The sequence below is a fragment of the Astyanax mexicanus genome, chromosome 10 (assembly GCF_023375975.1).
Source record: "Astyanax mexicanus isolate ESR-SI-001 chromosome 10, AstMex3_surface, whole genome shotgun sequence".
Taxonomy (NCBI): domain Eukaryota; kingdom Metazoa; phylum Chordata; class Actinopteri; order Characiformes; family Acestrorhamphidae; genus Astyanax; species Astyanax mexicanus.
In genome coordinates, this window is record NC_064417.1 from 54,097,172 (window position 1) to 54,107,805 (window position 10,634).

Below are 10,634 nucleotides of genomic sequence, written 5' to 3' on the forward strand. Positions count from 1 at the left end.
TGATGGTGATGATGATGATGATGATTAGAGTAGTGGTCCTCGGCTGGTCTTCAGGAAGTCCTCTGTAGGTTTGAGAGATTGGAGGCGGGGGGTGGTTCTCTTTCCTCCATGGTCCAGCTGGTTTTAACAGAACGTTCTGATCCTGAGGACTCTTGACCTCGTTGAGAACAATGAGTCTGAGAGCTCAGGTTTGAGCTCTGGAGGTCTGGTTTTGGCAGCTCTACACTAACGGTACCTGCACCAACACTAACCAGCTTCAGGACTTCAGTTAAACACTGACAATTATCATCAAATGTTCAAAAGGTGCTCAGAATGAGTCTTTTTCATAAATAATATGAATATAATGTCCCTAAAATAATGGAAATAAATGATAAAAGACCAGTGTATGCCACAATTCAGGAGTCAAGATGCTTTTATTGAAATTACGTTCCTCTGGAACCATGGTGCAACATAAAACAACAATACAATAGACCAACATAACGTGCAAGAGTGTAATGATAAATAGTGCAACATAAAAATATTACAATAAATACAAAAGGCGAGACAATTTACCTGCGTGTACAGTGCAGTACTGATATGGTTCAGTAAACTGAATAGTTTTTCTTCAAAACAAAAACACAGACATAAACATATTAAGCCCATTTATATTTGTGTTCAGTATTGGCCTTTGCCTAAATGTGTAATTTGTATATGTGTTATTAGTTTAATGCTTACATTTTCTTTAATGTAATAGTAATATTCCAACATTAGAAATGGAATATAAAACAGTTCAAACATCCCGACCTCTAAATAAAGTAATCAATTAAAAAAAAGAACAACAAAAAGTCTTGTTTTTACACAAAGTCATCATATTATTGAGCTCACACTGCACAAAGTAAACACTAGTGTTGTGCTCCACTCAATATATATATATATTTTTTATTTATTAATATATATCAGTTTCCTAGTTGCTTCTTTTTACTTTATTTAATAAATATATATATATGTATATATACATAATCTGGTCTCTGTCTCTGTTTCGACTTGGACCTAAGATTCTTGACTCGGATTTTGCTGTATCAGTCTTGGTCTTAATTTGGACCGAACATGTTCTGGTCTGGGTTCTGAATCAGACTAGGTTGTCTTGGTCTTGACTCGGACTGACCATGTTCTTGTCTTGATCTTGACTCGGCTATATGGGTTTGGACTCTGCTGGTCCAGTCTGTGTCTTCACTCAAACTAGTCTGTATTGGTCTTGATTCAGACTCAACATGTTCTGGTCTTGGTTTTGATTTGGACTGAACTATAGCGGTCCTGGTTCTTGACTTGGACTGGGCTTTTCTGTGTTTGGTCTTGTCTCTGAATGAACATGTTCTGGTCAGGTCTTGGTCTTGATTTGGACTTTGCTGTTCCAGTCTGGCTCTTGACTCGGACAAATCTGTATTGGTCTTGACTCTGACTCAACCTGTTCTATTCTGATCGAATTTTCTGGTTCTGGTTCTTGAATTGGACTCGTCTGTACTGGTTGTGGTTCTTGACTTGGACTAGGCTTTTCTGTGGAACATCTGGTCTGGTCTGGGTCTTGAATCAGATTAGGTTGTCTTGGTTATGTCGCAGACTCACCATCTTCTAGTCTTGGTTCTGACTTGGTATAGACTGTACTGGTCTTGATTTACACTGAAATATACCGGTCCTGGTTCTTGACTTGGACTTGGCTGTTCTGTGTTTGGTCTTGACTCTGACTCAACATGTTCTGGTCTGGGTCTTGACACAGATTCTGCTGTATCAGTCTTGATCTTGATTCGGACCAAATATGTTCTAGTCTTGATCTTGAATTGGTCTTGATTTGGACTTTGCCTTACCAGTCTGGGTCTTGACTCTGACTAGTCTGTATTGATCTTGACTATGGTTCTAGTTCTTGACTTGGACTTGACTGTTCTGTGTTTGGTTTTGTCTCTGACTTAACATGTTCTGGGCTGGGTTTTGTGTCAGATTCTGCTTTATCGGCCTTGGTACCAAATATGTTCTAGTCTTGATCTTGACTCAGCTGTATGGGTCTTGGTCTTGATTCAGACTCAACAAGTTCTGGTTTTGGTCTTAATTTGGACTCATCTGTTGGTCTCGGTCCTGGTTCTTGGCCTTGACATGGCAGTTTGGGGTTTGGTCTTTTCTCTGACTCAACATGTTCTGGTCTGGATTTTGACCCAGACTAGTTTGTCTTGGTCTTTACTCTGATTGAATATGTTCCATTCTTGGTCTTGACTCTTGTATGGGTCTTGTTCTTGATTTGGACTAAACTGTACAGGTCCTGGTTCTTGACTTGGACTAGGCTGTTTAGTGTTTGGTCTTCTCTCTGACTTAACATGTTCTAGTCTTGGTCTTAAGTTAGCTGTATGAGTCTTGGTCTTGACTGTTTTTTGTATTAAGCTTGTTTACAACATAAATAAATACAGTAAATAAATACTAACGTCAGCAAAATGTCTAAAATGAGTTTATATTGATACGGTATGTTCAGATTACAATAATAAATATTGTGACAGGCCAACTCTGGATGATTAGGAGTGTTTTTTTTTTACAGAATGTGTAAATATTAGGTTTAATAGTAAAAAATTATCATTATTTTGTGAAAAACATCCACCCACCCACCAAAAAACACACAAAAAATCAGATTTTCAACTAAAACCTCAGAAATGTGCCCGATGGAAGAGGTGGAAACACAGCATCATAACTGTACAGAAGACTCCACCGAGTGATTCAAGGTGGCACCAGATGAGGGAGATAAGAGTTCACTGTTCACACGTTCACCAGCGGGACTGCAGAAAGCTTTCCTTTCACCAGCTTATAGAATCTGTGCTGTGTGGGTATAGTGTCAAATTTTCTATAGGAATTTCCCACCTTCATGGAATCAAGGAGTCTTAAAAGCTGCATCTCTCGGCCCGATGAACTCAGAGCGAACAGCGAACCCCAGCACCTGCTCACCTGCTCAACACCTCACCTTCATACCTGCTCACCTCCACACACCTCTACACCTCTGTACCCCACGCAGCCATGATTTCAGCTTCAGCTCTGGTAGTTCTGGTGGCGCTGACGGCACAGTGCCACTCTGCCCCCCGACACGGAGGAGACGAGTTCTGGACGGACTTTGCAAACGTCGAGACCAAACTCAGACAAATTATAGATACTAAAACGGTACGTTTTTAAATATTATATTTTATATATATATATATATATATATATATATATATATATATATATATATATATATATATATATATATATATATATATATATAATGTGTATATATATATATTGCAGGTCCTATTCCAGCCTGATTCTAGAGCTGCAACTAATGATTATTTTGGTGGTCGACTAATCTTGACGATTATTTTTTTTCGGTCAGTCGATTAGTCGATTAGTCGAATAGTCAACGATTATTTCTGCCATCAAAAAAATGATAGAAACGGCAGAACATGAGATTTAAAAGGCATTTAAAAATCTGAATGTTGTTTAAACGTGGGGAGTTCTGATATTTAGTGATTAAATATGTAATCTGTTGTGTTTTGGCAAAACATGAACGATTAGTCGACAATGAAATTTAAATAATCACCATTGTCGATTATATCGACTAATCGTTGCAGCCCTACCTGACTCACTTATTTATTTTTAAAATTATGTTTATATTTAATTATATTATCAAATATCTCATGTGCTTACTGCACATAATATGCATTTATATTTTCTTTCCAATCAACAGCTTTCTCTTTTAGAAATGGAATGTATAAATGAATAAATGAATGTAATAAATATATATAAATGTAGCTCTGTGTTTGTAGTAAATGCAGAAGTCAGGTTCAGGCGGTTCTGCAGTTTTTCTGCAGCTGCAGTTTTAAAGCTGCTTTTTCTGGAACTTGTTGTAAAAGCTCTTATCTGATGTTGAGATGGTATCGTGTGGAGCTCTGCAGTCACTTCCTCTCCGCCGGATTGGTGCAGCAGATCTGACGGCCTGTAGCTCAGAGCTCTGGTCTGATTTGTGCTGCAGCTGCTGCTGATGGTTTGATTGTACGCGGCGCTGAAGCGATGGCGTGAGGTCAGCTGTAGTTACGGATCTGTAGTCAGCTGCTGCTGAGGGTTTAGATTATATAATATATAGAGGGAAAAATATCAAGAAATATATGAGGAATTATAAATGATAAAGACTGTTAGAGCTCCACTTTCTAAAAAAAAACTAAAAATAAAAAAACGTATAACCAATATATAAATCAAAATATACAATATATAATTTTTCTTTTTCTTTTTCTTTATTACAGGAACTTAAAAACCAGGCCATTGATATGGTGAGTAACCCTGTTTATATACACTTGTTTATACACTTTTTTTTAAACATAAATCTCTAAAAACTGTATTTTTTTCGATTCTTGTCTCATAAAAGTTTTTACCTTTTTTATTTATACAGAGCAACTGCACGAATGATTTTGAATATATTGAACACTGCCTGAAAACACTCGGCCTTCCCTGCAGTGAATCAGATAAATCAGAGTCCTGCCCTTTACTCCACAGACTGAAGGTAAGAACAAATTATTATTATTATTATTATTATTTTTATACTCTTATAAGCAGAGCAGTAAAACCTGCTAAATAAATAGATTTTTATCAGATTTCTTTTTTAAATGAAGTGCATCAGTTGATTCTTCCAATAAATATAATTATTTTCTTTACTACAGTAAGTTATTTGGTACCACTTTAAAATAAGGCTCATGTATAAAGGAGTTTATTAATAGTCAATGAAGAGTTTATAAATGGTTAACAATTAGTTGTAAATACTTTATAAACCATTAATAACCAATAAAAGTGCAATATTTATTTGTCATTTGTCAATTTAGTTATTTAATGTTGTTTTATGGTAAAATACACATTACGCTATGATTATTGCATAAATGATTAATATGGGTAATTAAGGTTAATAACAGATATGTTAATATTATATATGTTAATGACTGCTGACTAATGGAACAGACATATATCTGAAGTTTAACTGTATAAATTAATGTTAAATCACTATTTGGCAAACGGCAGGCCACTGTTGCTTATTAATGGTTTATAAAGTATTTACAACCTAATTAATAACATTAATAAACTCCTTTATAAAGGAGTATAAATCACACTTTCTGTAAATGTTGTCTATTAGACTTTATAATGCTTTATGAATGTACTATAACTTGTATTGAGTTAATATTATAAAACATGGTTATAAATATTTATAAAAGTGTATAACACATTATAGCTATGTTTATTATGAATTAAAAATCCATTATCATTATGAATTGTGATCAAAATGCATCATCAGCTGTGTTTATAGGATGTTTTATGTAAATAAGAATCAAGAACCTCAACAGATCTGCCCTAATAAAGCATGATATAATTATTACATTACCACTCATTAATTATACTTATATTTCATATTATAACAGCTGATATTAGTTTATAATGTATTGTAATGTGATGTACACTCCAGGTAAAATGACCGATCACAGATGTCCACTATTTTGTTTATATATAAATGTAGTAACAGATATTTATATTTATATAATATTTTAACCCAGATATATAACATACTGTATTACAATTATGATTTATATGTTGATACAATATAATCACACTTATAGCTCATAGCTCCATTGTTATAAATATGTATAATCATGTTTATAATGCTTTAAGTATGTATTATAGTGTTATGAATATGTAGACACAACATTCATGTAAAGTGTTACCATATAAGTCTAAATAAAGGACATTTTAGTTTCTTAATTAAAAAAAGTTCTTCCTATTTAAATATAAATATATATATACATATACCTGATTTCTCCTGGTAAGAGAGAGAAATTGTTTATATAGAGTAATTCCTTTTTATTTACTAATTATAAAGTCAAGTTCATTAATTGAACAGGTATTTATTTATTTATCTATTTTAATGAGGAAGTGTCTAAAAACATAAAGCTGAAAGTATTAAAGTATTAATTTAATGTACTGAAGGATTTCTGTGTTCATTTTTCAGCATCTGATGCAGAAGGAGCAGATCCAGTGCAAGACTACAGTGACTCCAGTGACTCCAGTGACTCCAGAAGAATTGTTAGAATACATTAAAACACGCTTCCAAAGAATATCAAGCTGTTAGAACAGTATCAAGTTAAATTATTTATTTTTTAGTTTTATTTAATGTTATTTATTCAGGCCAGTTGTGTTCGATCACACTGTAAACTGGCCGCGCTCTGCTGGATCAGATATTAATTTAATTAATTTAAGTTTTGTTGTTGTTTTATATTTATATATTGTTAATGCATTTGAAGGCATGTTTAATAAACATGTAGAAAACATATATTTCTGTCTTCAGTTGTCTTTATTAACCTTTTAATACTCAAACTTTTCAGAATCGCTTTATTTCAGCAAGTTTGTTAAACATGCAGGGAATTTGGTTTAGTGAGAGCAACACATATATATGATATGTATGTAACAGTTACACAGACTATCGACAAACATTACAGCACTAAGAAAGCTAAAATACACAATAAATATAATAAGAATATATTTAACCCTCCTGTTATGTTCATTTGTCAGGAACAGCGATGGCGTTTCCAGCTCAGTTTGATCTGGTGCATGTTTAATTTTTCAAATAATATCCACAATAATAATTATTCAAAAATATTTTATTACTAACTACATTGCTAATTGTTCTATCAATATTTAGTGCAGTGGTGTTTAATACCTCTAACAGGTAATTCTTCAATCAGGATAATTAGCTCGTTTTTCATAAAAAAAAAGAAAAATATATGTTCAAACTTTTTTTTGTTTCACTACTTTACTACTTTTCAAAGACCAACATAATAGAATAGAATAGTTTTAAATGACATTAAAACATAACTTTGAATTTTGTTTTAGTTTTTGTTTTTTTGCAGTGGGTTATATGTTGATTACGCTCATTAAGGCAAGCAGAAGAAGTTTTATACCGAAAAAAGTATTGCCTTAAAAATATATATTTTTCCTAGATCTTCAAACTTTAAAACGGGTCAATTTCACCCAGAAGAAAACTGGAGGAAATACTTTTCCATGACTTTGCAGCAAATTTTCATGAGCGTACAGTCTTTAAAATATCAGTGCAGACGTGATGCGATGGATTTGCCTAAACATTCAATTATTTTTAACACAAAATAGCTTTTCTTAGTTGATAAACAGAAACACTAAGATTTGTAAAGCAAATTTCCATGACTTTTCCAAAACTTTCTGAGTATTTTTATTTTTCCAAAACTTATCCAGGCCGTAAATTTTCTGTGTTCAAATTCCATGACTTTTCCAGGTTTTTTCATGACCATACGAACCCTGAAAAGTACTAAAGTAATAAAGAGCACTGAAGAGCAATAGAAGCTAAGAGATACATTAGCATGAAATGAAATAAAATCAAAATCAGGACTGTAAATATAAATAAAATTGCAGATGATGTTTAGATGTTTACATTACAGAAGAACTGTATCTGTACAGCTGTGCAAATAAGTAAAGTGGAAGTGAGTGAATAGTGAATCCGGTCAGTACAGTTCAGTGAGTGAGGGTTGAGGTTAAGCAGCGCTGCAGCTCTGGGGAAGAAGCTGTTAGCGTGTCGTGTTTTGCTGGTTCTGATGATCTGAAGCTTCTTCCAGAGATAAGAGTCTGGAAGAGGTGATGTCCAGGTTTTAACCCCTTCAGACTCCGCGTCCATTACAGTGGACATCATGTATTTTCTTATTTTTTCAAATGTTTTGTTGCACACAACACTAACTGTGACCTGCTTTTAATCTGAATAGACTATAGACTAATAGTCTATTTTGTATCTGTTACAGACTAATCTCTTCATATATAGGAACTGTGTGTATATTCAGTATGGTGTAGGCGTGTCCAGATGCCTTTTTTATTATTTATACATTTATTTTTTATAACACACACTTTGTTTACACTATACAGGTTTGTGTGTGGTTGCAGTTTGCCAAAAATTAAATGAATTAATATTTTCCTACTGTCCGAAAACAAAGCAGAAAGATAAACAATAAGGCTGTCCACGACCAAGGATTTTGTTGGTCGACCAGTGGCCGTCATTTACTCCAACTAATCGACTAATCGACCCCCAACACTATCCCCCCACAACCCCCCCATAAAAAAATAAAAAATATATATTTTGACCGGGATACACATCTGTGAAGTTTTATCTTTAATGCCGGGTTGCCGCGTCTATGCTAATTTACCACCAGTGTTGGGCACCTTACTTTAAAAAAGTGATTTGTTATAGTTACTAGTTACTCCTCCAAAAAAGTAACTAACTTACTAACGGAGTTACTCCACTATAACTATTAGCAGTAAAAGTAACTATTGCATTACATTTTGTTATTCGCCCCGTAAAAAAATAACAAAAGAAAATCAATTATGTATTTACTATTATTATTAGAAAAATAACAAAAACGAAAATAAACCCAAAATGTTGACAAAAATATAATCTAACGAAAAAAAAAAAAAAAAAAACGAAATTCACCACACAACCAAAGAAAATGACTAAGACTTGTAATACTGAAAAAAACGGAAAAACAAACACGCGTTTGGGGATTAAATTAAACAAACCAAATTGAAAGGAAAAAATTATATATAAACAAAACAAAAGAATGGACAAAAACAACAATCTAATGTGTGCCCTGCAACGAACTTACCCCAGGACGGGTTACGAGATAACTGATCGGCGCACAGCACCATGTTCGCAGCATTGCCGTGTACAAGAGCGACCCTTTTTTCCGCGGGGATTCTAAACTGCCATTACTTCGCTGAGTCGCTCTGCTATGTTAGCAGCTGTGTGGCTCACTCCCAACTCTTTAGTTTCCAGCACGAATGAATGCAGTCACCAGTTATCAGAAATAAAATGCGCGGTGACAGTCATGTAACTTTCCATCTGGTTAGATATCCATATATCCGTTGTGGAGCTGAGTGCTTTACAGTTTTCGATCTCGTCCTGAAGTGTTTGTTTTGTTGTGCTGTATTTGCTCTTAAAAGCAAGCATCACTGTTTCACGTCCTGGCAGGCTGTATCCGGGCTCGAGGCATTAAATTAGATTTTTAAATCCCTCACCACTGACGATATTCACAGGTCGCATGTCCAGCGTCAGCTATTTTGTCAGTTATGTAGTGATCCCATATTTTAGAGCTCCTTCCAGACATGGCCAGAATGCCTTCTGTCCTTGTCAAACAAATCACCAACGGCAAATTCGTGTCACGTCTTCCTTTGTCACGCCGTTGAAATTAAAAGTCCCAGAAGTGCTTTGACAAGAGCAGCTTTTTTTCCTGCGACCAATCGACCAATGGAATTTGGTCGACTAGTTATTTTTTTGGTCGACCAACGATTAATCGATTATTTGCCGTCAGCCCTAATAAACAACATATATAACACTTTTACTCTTCTGCACACACTGAAACTCTACTCTAACTCTCCACATCTCCATAACTCTCTGTCTAAGCATTAATATTCTCATTGTCCAGAAATCAGTTGCTTCTCTTTGTTTCTCTGAGTTTTATTGAGTTTGTGAACTTGCGTTTCTGAGTTTCTGAACTTGCGTTTCTGAGTTTCTGAACTTGCGTTTTTGAGTTTCTGAACTTGCGTTTTTGAGTTTCTGAATTTGCGTTTTTGAGTTTCTGAACTTGCGTTTCTGAGTTTCTGAACTTGCGTTTTTGAGTTTCTGAACTTGCGTTTTTGAGTTTCTGAACTTGCGTTTCTGAGTTTCTGAACTTGCGTTTTTGAGTTTCTGAACTTGCGTTTCTGAGTTTCTAAACTTGCGTTTCTGAGTTTCTGAACTTGCGTTTTTGAGTTTCTAAACTTGCTTTTTGAGTTTTCTGAACTTGCGTTTTTGAGCTCCTAAACTTGCTTTTTGAGTTTTCTGAACTTGCGTTTTTGAGTTTCTGAACTTGCGTTTTTGAGTTTCTGAACTTGCGTTTTTGAGTTTCTGAACTTGCGTTTTTGAGTTTCTGAACTTGCGTTTCTGAGTTTCTGAACTTGCGTTTTTGAGTTTCTGAACTTGCGTTTTTGAGTTTCTGAACTTGCGTTTTTGAGTTTCTGAACTTGCGTTTTTGAGTTTCTGAACTTGCGTTTCTGAGTTTCTGAACTTGCGTTTTTGAGTTTCTGAACTTGCGTTTCTGAGTTTCTGAACTTGCGTTTTTGAGTTTCTGAACTTGCGTTTCTGAGTTTCTGAACTTGCGTTTCTGAGTTTCTGAATTTGCTTTTTGAGTTTTCTGAACTTGCGTTTCTGAGTTTCTGAACTTGCGTTTTTGAGTTTCTGAACTTGCGTTTTTGAGTTTCTGAACTTGCGTTTTTGAGTTTCTGAACTTGCGTTTCTGAGTTTCTGAACTTGCGTTTCTGAGTTTCTGAACTTGCGTTTTTGAGTTTCTGAACTTGCGTTTTTGAGTTTCTGAACTTGCGTTTCTGAGTTTCTGAACTTGCGTTTCTGAGTTTCTGAACTTGCGTTTTTGAGTTTCTGAACTTGCGTTTCTGAGTTTCTGAACTTGCGTTTCTGAGTTTCTGAACTTGCGTTTCTGAGTTTCTGAACTTGCGTTTCTGAGTTTCTGAACTTGCGTTTTTGAGTTTCTGAACTTGCGTTTTTG